The sequence below is a fragment of the Canis lupus genome, chromosome 19, assembly GCF_011100685.1.
Source record: "Canis lupus familiaris isolate Mischka breed German Shepherd chromosome 19, alternate assembly UU_Cfam_GSD_1.0, whole genome shotgun sequence".
Taxonomy (NCBI): domain Eukaryota; kingdom Metazoa; phylum Chordata; class Mammalia; order Carnivora; family Canidae; genus Canis; species Canis lupus.
Window position 1 is genome coordinate 9077676 of NC_049240.1, and position 15471 is coordinate 9093146.

General features: G+C 35.4%; 1 pseudogene; it reads left to right on the top strand.

Moving 5' to 3' along the window:
- LOC119877287 overlaps positions 1-14804 on the top strand; it is a 155744-nt pseudogene extending 140940 nt beyond the window's left edge.
- Positions 14805-15471: the final 667 nt, after the last annotated feature.

Sequence of the window (15471 nt, forward strand, 5' to 3'; positions counted from 1 at the left end):
CAGGAAGGTAATTGGTGAACTTGACAATGGAGGTTTCAATGGATTAGTAGCAAAAGCCAGGCTGAAATACTTTCAAAAGAAAATGGGAGAGGGATTTGAGCCAGTGAGTGGGGAATGAAAAACCTCTCAGTTTAGCTGCAAAGGAAAGAGAGAAACAGTGATAGTTGTAAAAAGGGTCAAGAGGGATTTTTTGTTCCCCCTAAGATGGGAGAAATAATGCCATGTCCTCATGCTAAGAGGAAGGTCTGAGTAGAAGGGGGAAAGCTTGGAACCTGGCATATTTGTTAAATATGCTCCAGAGGGTCCCAGGTCTCTCAGTAGTCGCCACTGCCACCATGAGGTGGCGGGGACAGTTGCAATGGCCCAGCTGGTGAGGGGGGAGCGCCAATGCCACCTGACTTATTTATTGCCCCTGGGCCGGAGCTGGAGAAGGTGTCCCTGCCTGCTGCCACTCCAAGGATGCACTTTTCATTTTTGCTGCAACTCCTGGAGAATGTGTGTGACAGGCTGACAGCTCACACGCTCACTGTGGCCTCTGCTCTGTTGCCCCAGGCCTCTTCCTAAAACCTCAGCTCAGCTGCCTCAGCTGGGATCCAGGGCAACTAGGAAGTGAGAGAGGCAGGGGGCAAAACGAATACATCTTCCACTTGTGCTTGGAGGGACAATTCTGGGGATATATCTCACACAGGTCTTGCACAGTTGACGGAGACATTGAGTGTAGCCGTCCACAGGAATTAAATCTATAACTCCCTTTTTATTTGCCTTTTCCATTCCCTAGCTCCCTTCTCTCCCACCCTCCTCCCCTGCTCCCTGAGTTCACTTACCCTGGGAAGTACAAGCACCCAGGCCTTCCTCCTGGCTCTGTTTTGTGAGGCACTCAAATTAGGCAAAGTCCAAGGATTTTAATTCTAATATTATGTATAATGTTAAAAATATAGGCAGCATTTAAAACCGTGAAGAATGAGTTAAACATAATTAAATGTTATGCAGTCATTAAAATATTTTTTTGAAGAAAATCCAAAATGTTCGTAAAAGCTAAATCTGGGGGAGTATCTATAGTTGTGTTTTACATTAATTCTTTTTTTAATTAAAAACAGTTTCTTAAGTAATTTATGCCATCTTTATAAACATGAAAATACAATAAATATTAGTTATGGAGATAAATGCCATCAGCAAAGCATAAAATGCAGGGAGAAAGTCTGTGTATTCTTTTCCTTGCCTGCAGGCAAACTGCACAAATGATTGGGTTTTAACTAGTTCAAAAGGTAGAGTGAAAAGAATGAATATATATTTAAGGAACTGGAATGTAGCAAATAATGTGCCAGAAGGAAAAAAAAAAAAAAAAAAAACCTCAGGTAATAGCAGCTTTGAAAAATTTCTTATTTTTATTTATGTAATTGAATCTATACTGTGTAATGACCAATATTATTGACAATAAATAATATATACAATTATAGAGGTAAATGGTAAGACTTTTTCATGCAACATACATGCTTACAGCCTTTTTATGTGTTTAGTTCCTGAGGAGACATCCACATTTATTTAATCACACTAATGTCTTTATACTTTTTTTTCTTTCTTAGTTGATGGCTAATTTAGAGGCTATCCATAGATCTAAATCATTTACACTGTTTCATTCCGTGTTTATTATCTGGTCCTTATCTATGCCATACATCAAAATTAATGTTTTTATGAGGGTTTTAGTGCATTACTGGAATCATGACATGTTAATGAAAATTATGGTATTTTATTTTATTATATAAATGGGTAATCTCCTACCAACATGTTGCCAGAGAAATCCTTATAGTCTATTATGTTAATAACTCAAGGGTATGTAAAATCCCCAACTGAAAATAATGGACTATAACCTAGAATAAATAAATAATAGATTACAGAGATATATTTAACCATCTTATTTCAGTTACCAATAAGATGCTTTTAAAAATGAAGAGGAATGTATTGTCCTTATAGGGTCTTTGTATCCTTGAGATTTAGTAGATCATATCATATTTAAGACTATAATTGTTCCCTTATAACATTTATAATGACTCCATGAATATTTGAAATTTCTATGATTTTATATGAATGTTGAATCTGCTTATATATACAGTGTAAAACTTGATTATGATTTCCTATTTAGGCAAAACAATGAATTATGTTTGAAAATAAGACTAAAGAATATTATTATGGATTAATTAAATAATGAATTAAATAATGAATTCATTAAATAATGAATTCATTAATTTTGTGTTGTTATTCTTTTATTCTGCAATTATTTGCTAAATATCTTGTATTTGCCAGGCAGTGTTTTGTGCACCAGGTTAGAAGAGAAAACAAAACAGGCCAAAGTTACTGCTCTCAATCTAGTGAAAGGAGACAATCCGTAAACTAGAATTAGAAAACTATAGGACTCCAAATGAAGATCAATGTCAGAGAAAAATGAATGGGAAGGGGAAGGGGTTAGGGATTAGGGTGAGAGTGGCACCAGAATTTTAAAAGGGAGTGGAAAGGAAGTCTTCACTGAGGGTAACCCTGGCAGAGGGAAGAGAGCCAGCAGGAGGAAAACTATTTCAAAGAGAGTGAAAGGGAAAATAAGGGAAGGTAGAAGAAATGTGTGGGAAATATCAGAAAGGGAGACAGAACGTAAAGACTGCTAACTCTGGGAAACGAACTAGGGGTGGTAGAAGGGGAGGAGGGCGGGGGGTGGGAGTGAATGGGTGACGGGCACTGGGTGTTATTCTGTATGTTAGTAAATTGAACACCAATAAAAAAATAAAAAAAAAAAAAAAAAAAAAGAGTGCAAAAGCCCTGAATTGAGGCAGGAGATGATTTGGTGTGTTTGAGGATTAGACATGAGCTTTGTAATTTTGAAACAGACTCAGTGAGGGAGAAGGGGGCTATCTGAAAAAAGATTGGCAGATGTTATAAGATTCTGTAGACCACAACAAGGAGTGATCTGCACTGAACCTTCAATTCTTTATCAGAGTCCTAAAGCCACAAGATCATCTTCTGTACTTCCAAAATAAAGGCTTGGAGTCTCTATTAAGGAGAATATTCTTCATGAAAACTCAAGAATCGCCATTAAACTACATGAATCGAGCAACATGGATCATATAGATCCATGAATATCCCAACGGAATGTCAGTATCTATAATTACTTTGAGTTTCTTGATCCAGACCATTTGTCAGCATATGGAAATTGGGTCTCTTTATCCAGAAATTTAAAGCATTATTAAATTTAATGGATTTATATAATTGTAAATCACTTTCATTTGTTATAATGAAGACAGAGCTTTTACTTAAACTATTAACTTTGACAATAGCAATCTGAAGACTAGCAAAAAATTATAAAACTGCTAAGCCATATTCACTCATTTTAGATCCCAGCAGGAGATACACATTTAGCATGCTATATTAAAAACAGGGAAGAGGAGGCTGACATCGCAAATGTGGATTTATTTCATTTGTTGTTAATTATTATTCAATTTTTATGTTAATATTTGCAAATCCAATGAAACTTACATAAATAATGGCTACTATATAGCATCTGTTATATGTAATGCATTGCGCAAAGCATTTTACATTTGTTACCGCATTTTTGAATTGTAATAGTGAATATATTTTAAATGAATGTTTTATATTAGAACAGCTTTAGGTTTACAGAGAAAATTCCAAAGATAGTGTAAAAATTCTCATCTGTCCCACAGTTTCTAGTATTATTAACATATTATATTAATTATGACACATTTGTTACAATTAATAAGCTAATATTAATATATTAACTTAAGTCTATATTTTATTTAGATTTCCTTAGTTTTATCTGATGTTCTTTTGTGTTCCAGGATTATGTGTAAGACATCATATTACACTGAATTACAGGTCTCCTTAGGCTCCTTGTTACTGTGACAGTATCTCAGACTTTTTGTATTTTTCATGACCTTTATAGTTTTGAGGAATATTGGTCAAGTATTTTGTAAAGAAATCCTTCAGTTGTGACTTTTCTGTTTTGTTTTGTTTTGCTTTGCTTTGCTTTTTAATGATTAAAATGGGATTATGGTTTTTTAGAAGGAAAACCACAAAATTAAAGTGCCATTTTCATCACATTATATCAAGGGCCATGATATGGGTTGAATTATATCTCCCTCCCCCCACCCCCCAAAAAAAAACAAAGTCCTTAATCTCAGTATCTCAAAATTTGTGATCTTACCTGCAAAGAGGTTTGTTGCAAAGGTAATTGGTTAAAATGTGTCCTTCTGGAGTAGGAGGGGCTCCTAATCCAATATGCCTAGTATCCTTCTAAGAAGACAGCCAGGTGAAAACAGACACAGAGGAACAAACACCATGTGCTGATGAAATAAAAAATCAAAGTTATGCAGCTATAAGCCAAGGAATGACAAGGATTGCCAGGGACACCAGAAGCTAAGAAAAGCATGGAATCCCCTAGAGACTTTGAAACTTCAATAGAACATGGCCCTGATGATGCCTTGATTTCAGATTTCTAGACTTCAGAACTGTGAAACAATACATTTATTATATTTATATAATGTAATACTCAATCTATGGCACTTCGTTACAACATCCCTAGGAAACTAATATGGGTGCATACTATTCATATTATTTATCGCTATTGTTATTAACCTTGATCACCAGGCACAGGTAGTGTTTGTCAGGTTTCTCAACCTTAAATTACTCATTTTTCCCCTTTTCTATCCTGCACTTTTTGAAAGAAGTCACTATGGATAACCCACATGCAAGGAATGGGGAGTTCTGGTCCACCTTCTTGTAGATGGAGCATATACATACATTATTTCGAATTCCTCTGTATAGGAGATTTGTCAAATCTCCTCATGTATCTTAGTCACTCGTGCAATCAATCATTTAGTTATATCACTATAAACTCATGGGAATTTTAAAATATTTTTTGGTTATAATACAGTAATACATTATTTTGTGGCTCGTATCGTTCCATGTTTGGCCATTAGAAGCTCTTTTGGTTGATAAATAATGTGCATACATAACCCCATTTTAATTTAACTAATTACTTCTGCAAGAACCCTATTTCCAAATAAGATCACACATTGAGGTACTGAGGAGCTAGGATTTTAATTTATCTTTTTTTGGGGGGGACACCATTCAATCCATAGCAGTGCCTTTGATATGATGTGATAAAAATAACACTTTACTTCTTTGGTCTTTTTCCTAAAAATTCATAATCCCATTCTAATCATGAAAAAAAAAAAGACAAAGCAACATTAGACAAATCCCAAATAAGGGATAATATACAATATGGGTATAAGTAGTGATATAAACTGCATATATGTAGTGATTTTATGAAAAGTTTTAGGCATTATCATAACTCTAAATCACTTATAATTTGCTTTCATTTTTTCTTCTTTGCCAAGTTTCTTCATCCTTCATTAAGAATCTCTGACATCTATACTTTAGTTCTAAGCTTATTGTCAAGTTTCTGCTTCAGAAGATTCTACTATCTTGTCTATGGTGTTCTCATGTTCCATATCCACTGCAGTGATATTAAGCATTTTTCCCTAAAGTAAAACAATGCCCATGCCATGCCCTTATGGAAAAATGTCCCCTGGCTTTCCATCACCAATCAAATAAAATTCTACTCCCACTCAAGGTTTATATGATCTATTGCATACAGACTTTCTAGTACCACCTGTCTATTCTCTTTCTCAAACCTCAAACTTCAGCAAGTAGAATTTTCATCAGTGTACATATATACACCAAATTATGTATCTTATTCATATTGTTCCCACTAGCCAGATTACACACATCCCACAGCCAAATGTCTGAGTCATATTTATCTTTTCTGGACAAGAACAAATGTAGTTAGCTTGACTAAACCTCTCCTAATCTTTGCAGTTAGAAGTAATCTCTGGTCTCTGAACACCCCCTGACATTTGGGTATTTCTCTTTTTACACACCACTCTTGATTTCATCCATGGATCTATGATTTTTGAAAGCAGGATACATATCTTAGCTCTTTTAAAAATCCTCCACCGCACCTAACACGATATCACCCATATTTAGTTTTATATTTATCGTGAATTCATGTGGCCTAGGTCAAAAAAACATATTTTTAATCTTCTGCTAAATTGACAAAATTTACAAACTTTTTTTTCTGTCAGTTACATCCAATAACACAATAAGTGATTCAGTACCTCCTCCATATTCAGATCTCCATCTTCAGTAAACCATTTAATGGAGTTTTTCTGACTAATGCTAATTTATAAAATCAGAGATTATTTTAGCCCTGTCTCCCTCTTCCCATTATTCTCGTATTTTATTCTGTATTTATAAGAGTTGTTTTTCTCTAAGTACATAATCATATCATTGATTTACATATGAATGTTGTACTTTCAAAGGTAAGGAAAGAGAGAGAATCTCTCTAAGAAGCCAAAGCTAAAGAAAAAGTCCTTAAATCTAGGGAAATACTCATAAATGAAAATAATAGTTTCTTATATAAGCCCTTTATCTAAATTAGCCAGTGACACTTTTAAACATCAGGGAAAAATTTAGTTTCCTGCTAAGAAACACTACAGGGCACCTGGGTGGCTCTGTTGGTTAAGTGTCCAACTCTTGGTTTCTGTTCAGGTCATGATCGCAGGGTCCTGGGCTTCAGCCCTGTGTTGGGCTCTGTGCTTAGCAGGGAGTCTGCTTAAGATTTTCTCTGTCTCTCTTTGTTCCTCCCCCCCTCTTCCCCACTCTCTCTCTCTCTCTCTAAAATAAAGAAATATATCTTTACAAAAAAAAAAAAAAAGAAATGGTATAAAGACATAAATAATTGAGAGCAATGATGGGGTGAAGAAGCAACTGGAAAGCTAGAACTGAAATAGAAAAGCTAAATATTAACATGCTTTCTCAAAAATAAGCAAGACAACAGACTTTAATATTGCCATTAGTTAAATTCATATGGCCATTGCCAATTCTTTCCAAGATTGGTAAATATTTCCCAATATTTGCTTGTCCAAATAAAAAGTATTTTTCTAGGGCCATATTTCTTTTCAATGACTCTTCCTTCAAGGACTATAATACATAGTTACTTTCAAGGACATTTTTGATGGGACAAACTGATGAATCACATATGCAATAAATTTTACATTGAGTTCTTAATGTATATCTGGTTCTATTCTTCACATATTGGACACTGCCAATAAATCATGGTCATTCTCTCATTCTGTCAACATCTTAATAAATAGACAAAATATAAATAAGTTAATACATAGATTTTAAAATGATCTTGAGTAGTAATGATTCTTATAAAGCTAAATAAAGTAAGATAATATGTAAGGGTGTGGCTGAGGGTGGGGAGAGCCTGTGTGTGTATGTCTGTGTGTGTGTAATTGGGAAGTCAAGAAAGACTTCCTTGATACATACCATTTAAGTTGGAAGCTTGGGTGAAATGAAAAAGTGGGTTCTCTGAGCTCTTAATATGGATACAATCCTTTATTGGGGTTTTTGCAGCCTGAAAGCAATATAGTTGTTTAAAGAAAGTGAAAAGTATTTGAGCAAGATAAGGATTTGAGATACTGTAATTCTATTTTGTTGCATACCTTGTAAAGTCTGTAGTTAAATCCAGAACTTTCTGTGTCTTTCTTCATCCCTAGGCACACTTGATTGCATAAGAGGTACAAGTATTGTGACTTTTTAATATAAGAAACTCCTTTGGAGTCTCAGGGTGATGGTTAATTTTATGTGTCAGCTTGAGTGGGGCACAAGATGCCTAGATATTTGATTAAGTATTATTTCAGTGTGTCTGGAGGGATATTTCTGGAAAAGATAAGCATTTGAATTGGCCATTTGAATATGCAGATGGCTCTCCTCAATGTTGGCATCATCCAATCCATTGAGGGTCTGAATAGAACAAAATGGTAGGGAAAGATTGAATTCACTCTCTGCCTGAAGGTTTGAGCTGGAACATCAGGCTTCTTCCCTCAAACTGGGACTTGCGCTTACAGATCCAACTTATACTATCCTAGTTGTCAAGCCTTCGGACCCAGACTGTAATCAACACCAATGGCATTTAGTCCTTTGAATTACACCATGCCTTTCCTGAGCCTCCAGTTTGTAGGCAGTTGATGGTGGGATTTCTTTGCATCTATAATTGTGAGGTAATACTTTATAATCGATTTGATGTATATAATTTCTTCCTCATTTTGTTTCTCTGGAGAACCCTGACTATAGATTCAGTTTCTGTTGAGATAATTAAAAATAAAACCCATTTTGGCCTGAAAGAAATCTCCAGTAGTTATTTCTTAAAGGAAACACAGATGTGACCAGAATTTCTTAATTCTAGGATGGCATTTATTTTTGTAGACATAGTATCACTTTAAAAGTAGTTTAGTAGGAGAAATGTTAACCTTGCATAGAATATGTACATACAAAACCTTTAGAACTACAGAAAATCTTGTATTTATTCATATCACGATAAAGATTGGCAATCGAGCTTCTTTTATAGTCTGGTTCTAGTCTTCTCAATCCCCTAAACACATCGACATGGCCACACTATATTTTATAACCTGTGCATGTGATTTTATACTTTTAAGCAACCAATCATTCACAACGTAACTACCCATATATTATTTTGTCTTTAATTAATATTTTTAAAATATTTTATTTATTTTGGGGATCCCTGGGTGGCTCAGTGGTTTAGCACCTGCCTTTGGCCCAGGCAGGGTGTGATCCTGGAGTTCCGGGATCGAGTCCCACATCAGGCTTCCTGCATGGAGCCTGCTTCTCTCTCTGCCTATGTCTCTGCCTCTCTCTCTCTCTCTCTCTGTGTGTGTGTGTGTGTGTGTCTCTCATAGATAAAATCTTTTTTAAAAAATATTTTATTTATTTATTAGAGAGAGCATGTGTGTGTGTGTGTGTGTGTGTGTGTGCAAGCAGAGGGGCTGAGCAGGAATCCAACACAGGCCTCCATCCCTGGGACCTTGGGATCATGACCTGAGCCAAGGCAGTTGTTGAGCCGACTGAGCCACCCAGGGTCTCCTAACTAATATTTGTTTGAACTCATAGTATATTTTCCTGGTTTCATTGTCTGTTGATCATTAAGTGATAAGCACGTTTTGTGTAAATTCGGATATTTTGACCTTAGATATATGGTCAGGGTTATAGTAGTTGACAATTAAAGAAGTAGTAACAACAGACCTTCTACTGGGTGGGGGGGATTCCAAACCTTCCAAGATATGTGGCAATTACTTTGTGTATAATGTGTTGTCTGTGACTTTAAATAAATTATAATTAAATTAAGTTTTTCATTTTAAGATTATCAAAATGTAATCTTTTTTAGAAAGGATTTTAATGTTTTGTCATCAAGATTTGGGGCCAAACATTTAAATTACAGATCCATTTTATTGTGTTACCAATCTGGGGCCAAACATTTAACTTACAGATCCATGTATTGTGTTACAATGACAATCAGTGGAAGATATACCACCTTGCACTGCTCACTTCACTCTGATACAGACAGTGTGAATGCCATAACTTATTGCACATGTATACACTACTTAAATTTGGAGGGCACACACAATAGCAATTTTTCATTACGGTTGGATATATTTAATAATCTATTAGTAAGAAGCCTATATAGCTTGCTTGGATCTTTGTGTAAATTTTCCAGTAACCTAGGATTCCAGCGCCTTTCAGATGGCACAATTTGACTTTCACACACTGAATAAATACTAGGGTCAGACTAGCTGACTTCTGCTATTGCTTCTTAAATCCACCTTATATATGTACCAGACATTGGTAATCTGGTTTCTCTGACTTAAAGATGTCTTACTGGTTTCATCCTAGTCAGGCCACATTGTTCTTCAAAGAACCCAGCCATTTTCTCGGTGCTGAGGTCTGATAAGTCTTTGATATTGTAGTCATTACATTCTGCTTTTAGATCCACATATATTTTCCTTTCTGGCTGCTAGCAATAGGATTTTTTTTTTTCCAGCAACTTCTACATGAGAGACCCACAAAATGCCCTCCCATAATCTTCCCCCTCCCCAAACAGGTCAAGCTATTTGACTGTTTTGAATCTTAAATTAAGAAATCTTTAATTTGCTTCCTCTTCTCCAAAGACTTATCCTCTGCAGGGGGCAACACTCAGTGATTTGGCCTGCTGTGGTAGCCTTCATGCAGGAACTTGGGTGGAACTTCTTCCACTTGGTCTTCTCATAGAGGACACTCTCGGTGATTCCAAGATGACTTTCAGTTTATGTCTGCATCCTTATTAACTCCTCTCATTAGAGAAAAGCAAGTGCAAATGCACACAGGTGTAACTTTGCCAGAACACACCCTCTGGTACTTTCCTCACAGCTCCTCTGCCAAGTGCCTGGCAAATTTATTTTGGCACCAATTAGAAGATATCTTGATTTCAGGAAAATAAAATGTAAGAAATGTGCTACTTTGACTTTGGCAACATATTATGTAGAGTCACAACTTTCGTATTATGTCCTCGGGCTGAATTTAGAGCTGTGGAATTATGCTGTGAAAGAAACTGAATGGGGGAAAATAAGAGATAAATGGTAATCTTGATTAGCATGTTCAACTCTTCTCACTCCTTAAGGGAAAGTGACGCTGTTATCTACCCATCTATTCAAGCCAGGAAACTATGTATCATCAGACTTCTTCTGCTTTCTCGTTTTTCTTGTCTCCCACATATAATCCATCACCAGATTGTGTCAGGTCTGTCTTCTAAATATGATTCACTTCAGTCTATTTCTTTTTCATTTCCACTGATATACTTCAGTCCATGCCACCAGCATCTCTGGCTTGAGTTACTCTAATAGCCTCCAACTAGAGTCTCTGCCTCCAGTTGTGCTCACAAATCAAATCCATTTTCCACACTGTAGCCAAAATATTATTTTTAAAGTACAAATCTGATCATGTCACATCCCCAGTAAACTCTATTATTGGCTCCCCAATGTTCCCAGGGTGAGACTCTATATGGCTTACTAGGCTTTTCATATGGACCCTATTTCCCTTCCCAGCTTCAGCTTTTAGCATTATTCTTCCTAAAACCCAGTGATACAGTAAACTGAACTTGCCTTCAGGTAATTTAACACACTGTACTCTTTGAATGGAATGTTCTTCTGCTCCATTACTCTGTCAAGACCCAAATGCTCTCTTTAACCTTCACCTTAGATGCCACTATTGCAGAAAAGTCTTACCTGACTCCTGAATTTGTTCCTATACATGTCCCTAATACAACATTGATCATTTTGTATGGGGATTGCTGGTTTTACTAACCTATTTTTATTTGTAAGCACTCTGGTGTCTCGGGATGAAGGCAGTGGACAGATGTATTGTATGGTCCCAAATTTCTTTTAAATATTCTGCATTTCACTGTTATTAGGTAGGGCATATAATTGCCAATTTTCCAGTCTTCATTATTGCTTTTTTCTATACCTGCTCTATACATTTTAAGGAATCCTGCATTTCTTCTGGAGACATTTAATTTTGTGCCTTCTATATTGCCATGTTAATTCTTTGGTGCCTTCCTTTGTTTAGAGTTATATCCCCCGAAATTTGCATAATGGTTGAGCGTGTCTCAAAACACATTACATGAATCCTATTATCAGTGTGAGTTATACATAACTTATTCACAGTATCTGTGGCTTATTACCAAATAAATAAACCTATCTGAAATTGTAAGACCTACATGTGCTGTTTAAATTTTCATTGTGGATATAAAGTGAATTCCTTAACCAGTAATTATAAGTTATATCATTACCCATACAATGGTTTACAATAGACAGTCTTTATGTTATTATGGGTGGACAACAAAAAAGAATTCAAAATTTAAAAATATCCTTGTAAAAAAAAAAAATATCCTTGTGAGGATTTTGAGAATATAGAGTAATACAACAGGTTTTTTCCTCCTGAAATTTGCTTAACAATACCCATAACCTTAAATAAAACAAAAATATTCCATAAAATTTAAACTGTATTTTGTGGCCAACCATGTTTCTGATTATATAAATGAGCTGTAGTAACATAGGATTGAAATAGCTTAAGTTCAAAATGATGTTTATTTTTCAGAAGAATATTGTTTATAAAGGCTGGAATTTCAATGATTTACTTGAAATAAATCAAAGTACTATGAACGATACCACTTTATAATGTTTTGAATAATCTCCTACAAAAAAGCAAGTAATTAAGGAGTTTACCTTTTAAACTCTATTTTCTTTTTAGTTTTTTGCCCACTGTATTGGGTTATTCTGCAGTAATTCATTTCCACCTGGTGTTTCAGAATGTGACTTTATTTGGAAATAGCATCTTTGAAGATGTACTTTTTAAAGGATTTCAAGATGAAATCATTCTGGATTTAGGATGGGATCTAAATCCAATGATTGGTGTCTATTATGAAAAGAGAAAAGGAACCCAGACACACAGGTAAAGAAGGCCACAGGATGGTGGGGGCAGAGATTCGTAGAGTTAAAGAATTCCAAAAGTCACCAGAAACTGGAGAGGACAGGAACAATTGTCCCGTAGATCCTTTGGAGGGAGTGTGGCTGTTGACACCTCATTTTGTACTTCTGGCTTCCAGAACTATAAAGAGTAAATTTCTGTTGCTTTAAACCACTCAAACAATGGTAATTAATTATGATAGTCCTAAGAAACTAATATACCTATCAAGCACACAATCCTTTGAAGATTTGTTTTATCTCCATTCATTTTCCTATAATTTTGAATTTTTCAATTGAAAATCACTCTCTGCTTTTGAAGATTTTCAGAGTTCAAACATTTCTATCTACAATTTTCCAATACGACAATCAACTACATTTTAAAGACAATGACAACATTTGATTTTCATCTTCACTAAATATATAGTACCATGAGAAAATTGTATGCAGTTTTTAAAGAAGAATATATTATATTCATTACCAGAAAAGTAAAGAAATTTTAGATATAACAAAAAGCATTGTTCATTCAGCTGGAGTGAAAATCAGATTTATTCCTTTAATTATTTTTTTCTTACAATCTATTTAAATGTGGCATCTGCATAATAATTTCAAGAGGGTTTTTCTTTTTTTAATGTTCCATTAGTGGAAGATCTACTTAAGCTTTGCAGTAAGGATGTATTTCAGCCTCATAATTAGGAATTATCATATTGTTGAAATCCATTATAGTATTAGGAATTTGTTATGGACTAAATGTTTGCGTTTCTCCAAAATTCACATGTGGAAGCACTAATCCCCAACATGATGGTATTTAGGGAGGGCTTTTGGGAGTAATTTTAGTTGACATGAAGTCATAAGGGTGATGCCTTCAAGTTGAGATTAGTTCCCTTGTAAGAGTAAGAAGAGACGCAAGAGCTCTCTTTCTCTGTCTCCACATGCACAAAAAAAGAGGTCACGTGAACATACAATAGGATGGCTGCAATCTGCCAACAGGACAAGGACTTTCACCAAAGCATCAAATTGGCTGGCACCTTGATCTTGGACATATCAAGCTCCAGAACTATGAGAAATCAATGTTTTTGCAGCAGCCCAAACTGACTAAGAGAGTACTCTAATAATTTCAACTATTTCAAGCACAGATACCAAGCACAAATATCTGTTTTAAGTGTAGGGCTATGTTTAAGATAATGAGTTTTGGTGATTACAGTCACACATCAACATGCATTGGAATCACCAGAGGAATTTTAAAATTATAGGTCGCTGGGTCTTACCCAGGAATTTCTGACTCAGTAGATTTTTTTGGTTGGGGTTCAAAATTTTGCTTCTCTAGGCCTGATGTGATGCTGTCCTGTGCATCTGTTCTGTGGAACAGTAGTGTTTTATTTCTATTTGCCTTTTCTCCCACCTAAGTGGGTGTCACCATTCTGTAGAAGATTGGATGGACATGGACATAAGCACCCTGAGGTCCCAGAACTATCTTTTCAGTTGTGAACTAAAGGTTGACAGAGATTATCACTTTAAGTTGGATAATGATGAAAATGAGCACCAGTTATCTTTAAGAATGGTCAGTTTAGGGACTGGTAAAAATGGTGAATTGCACATTGTTGAAGCAGGGGAAATGAATTATGAAGGCAGTCCAATTAAAATCACACTCACAACTTTGAAAATGTCCATACAGCCAACAGTTTCCCTTGGGGGCTTTGAAATAACACTGCCTGTGGTCTCACATTCAAATGGTGGTTCACAGACTGGGCATGTTGGTGGAAAGCATTTAGTGGCTGTGGAGGAAGATGTAGAGTTAGAAGATATGGCAGAAGAGGATGTGAAAGTCCTTAGTATATCTGGAAAAATGTTCTGCATCTAGGAGATGGTAACAAGTTTCCATAGAAAAAAGTCAAACTTGCTGCTGATGAAGATGATGATGGATAACAACAATGATGATCAAGGATGACGATGAAGATGGTGATGATGATTTGGAAGATGATGAAACTGAAGAAAAGGCTTCAGTAAAGAAATCTACATGAGATACTCGAGCCAAAAATACACAAAAATCAAACCAGAGTGGAAAAAACTCAAAACTATCAACACCAACATCAAAAAAATCAAGAATCTCTCAAAAAAAAAAAAAAAAAAAGGAAAAAATTCTCAAAACACAAGAAGGACCTAGTCCTGTAGAGACATTAAAGCAAAAATGCAAGCAGGTATAGAAAAAGATCCTTTTCTTCCCAAGGTAGAAGCCAAGTTCATCAATTACGTGAAGAATTGCTTCCAGATGACTGACCAAGAGGCTATTCAAGATCTATGACAATGGAGCAAGTTTCTTTAAGAAATAGTTTAAACAGTTTGCTAAAATTTTCCATTTTATCTCATTTCCGTAACAGTTGATATCGGCTGTCCTTTTTATACTGCAGAGTGAGAACTTCCACTACAGTGTCTGATAACTGCTGTCCAGATTCCACTGTCAAGAATGTGTTGTCCAAATTGCCTGTTTAGTTTTTAAAGATGGAATTCCCCCTTCGCTTTGTTTAAAGTATGTATGGAATGTTATGATAGGACATAGTAGTAGTGGTGGTCAGACAAATAGAAATGGTGGGGACATGAAAATATACAGGTGAAATAAGCTCAATGTTGTAATAAGGTGTAGAAACGAATTTGCTTCTCTAAAGGTTTTCTGCTGTTGTCAATGCTGTAGGTCTGAGAACTACTCATTGGGAACTTATGGGTATAGCATGAAGAATCCTAAGTCTGAATTCTATATCTTTCCCTAATAACTCGGAAGTATATTCCATCAATTTCCTTATCTGTTAGAATAAAAATGTTAGAAGAAGTTATCATATAGTATTCTTATGTTAAATAAAACAATACACATAAAGCTCATAATATAATGCTTAATACGTTATAAGTGTTCAAAGGAATATTGATAATATTCCAGCCATCTACTTACTTCTCTCAAAGTTGGTTGATCCTAGAGTTCTAACTATATACTTCACTGTCAATTCCATATGTGTGTGTTTGAGCATGTGGGCATCTGACTGGTGAAAGAGAGAGATTT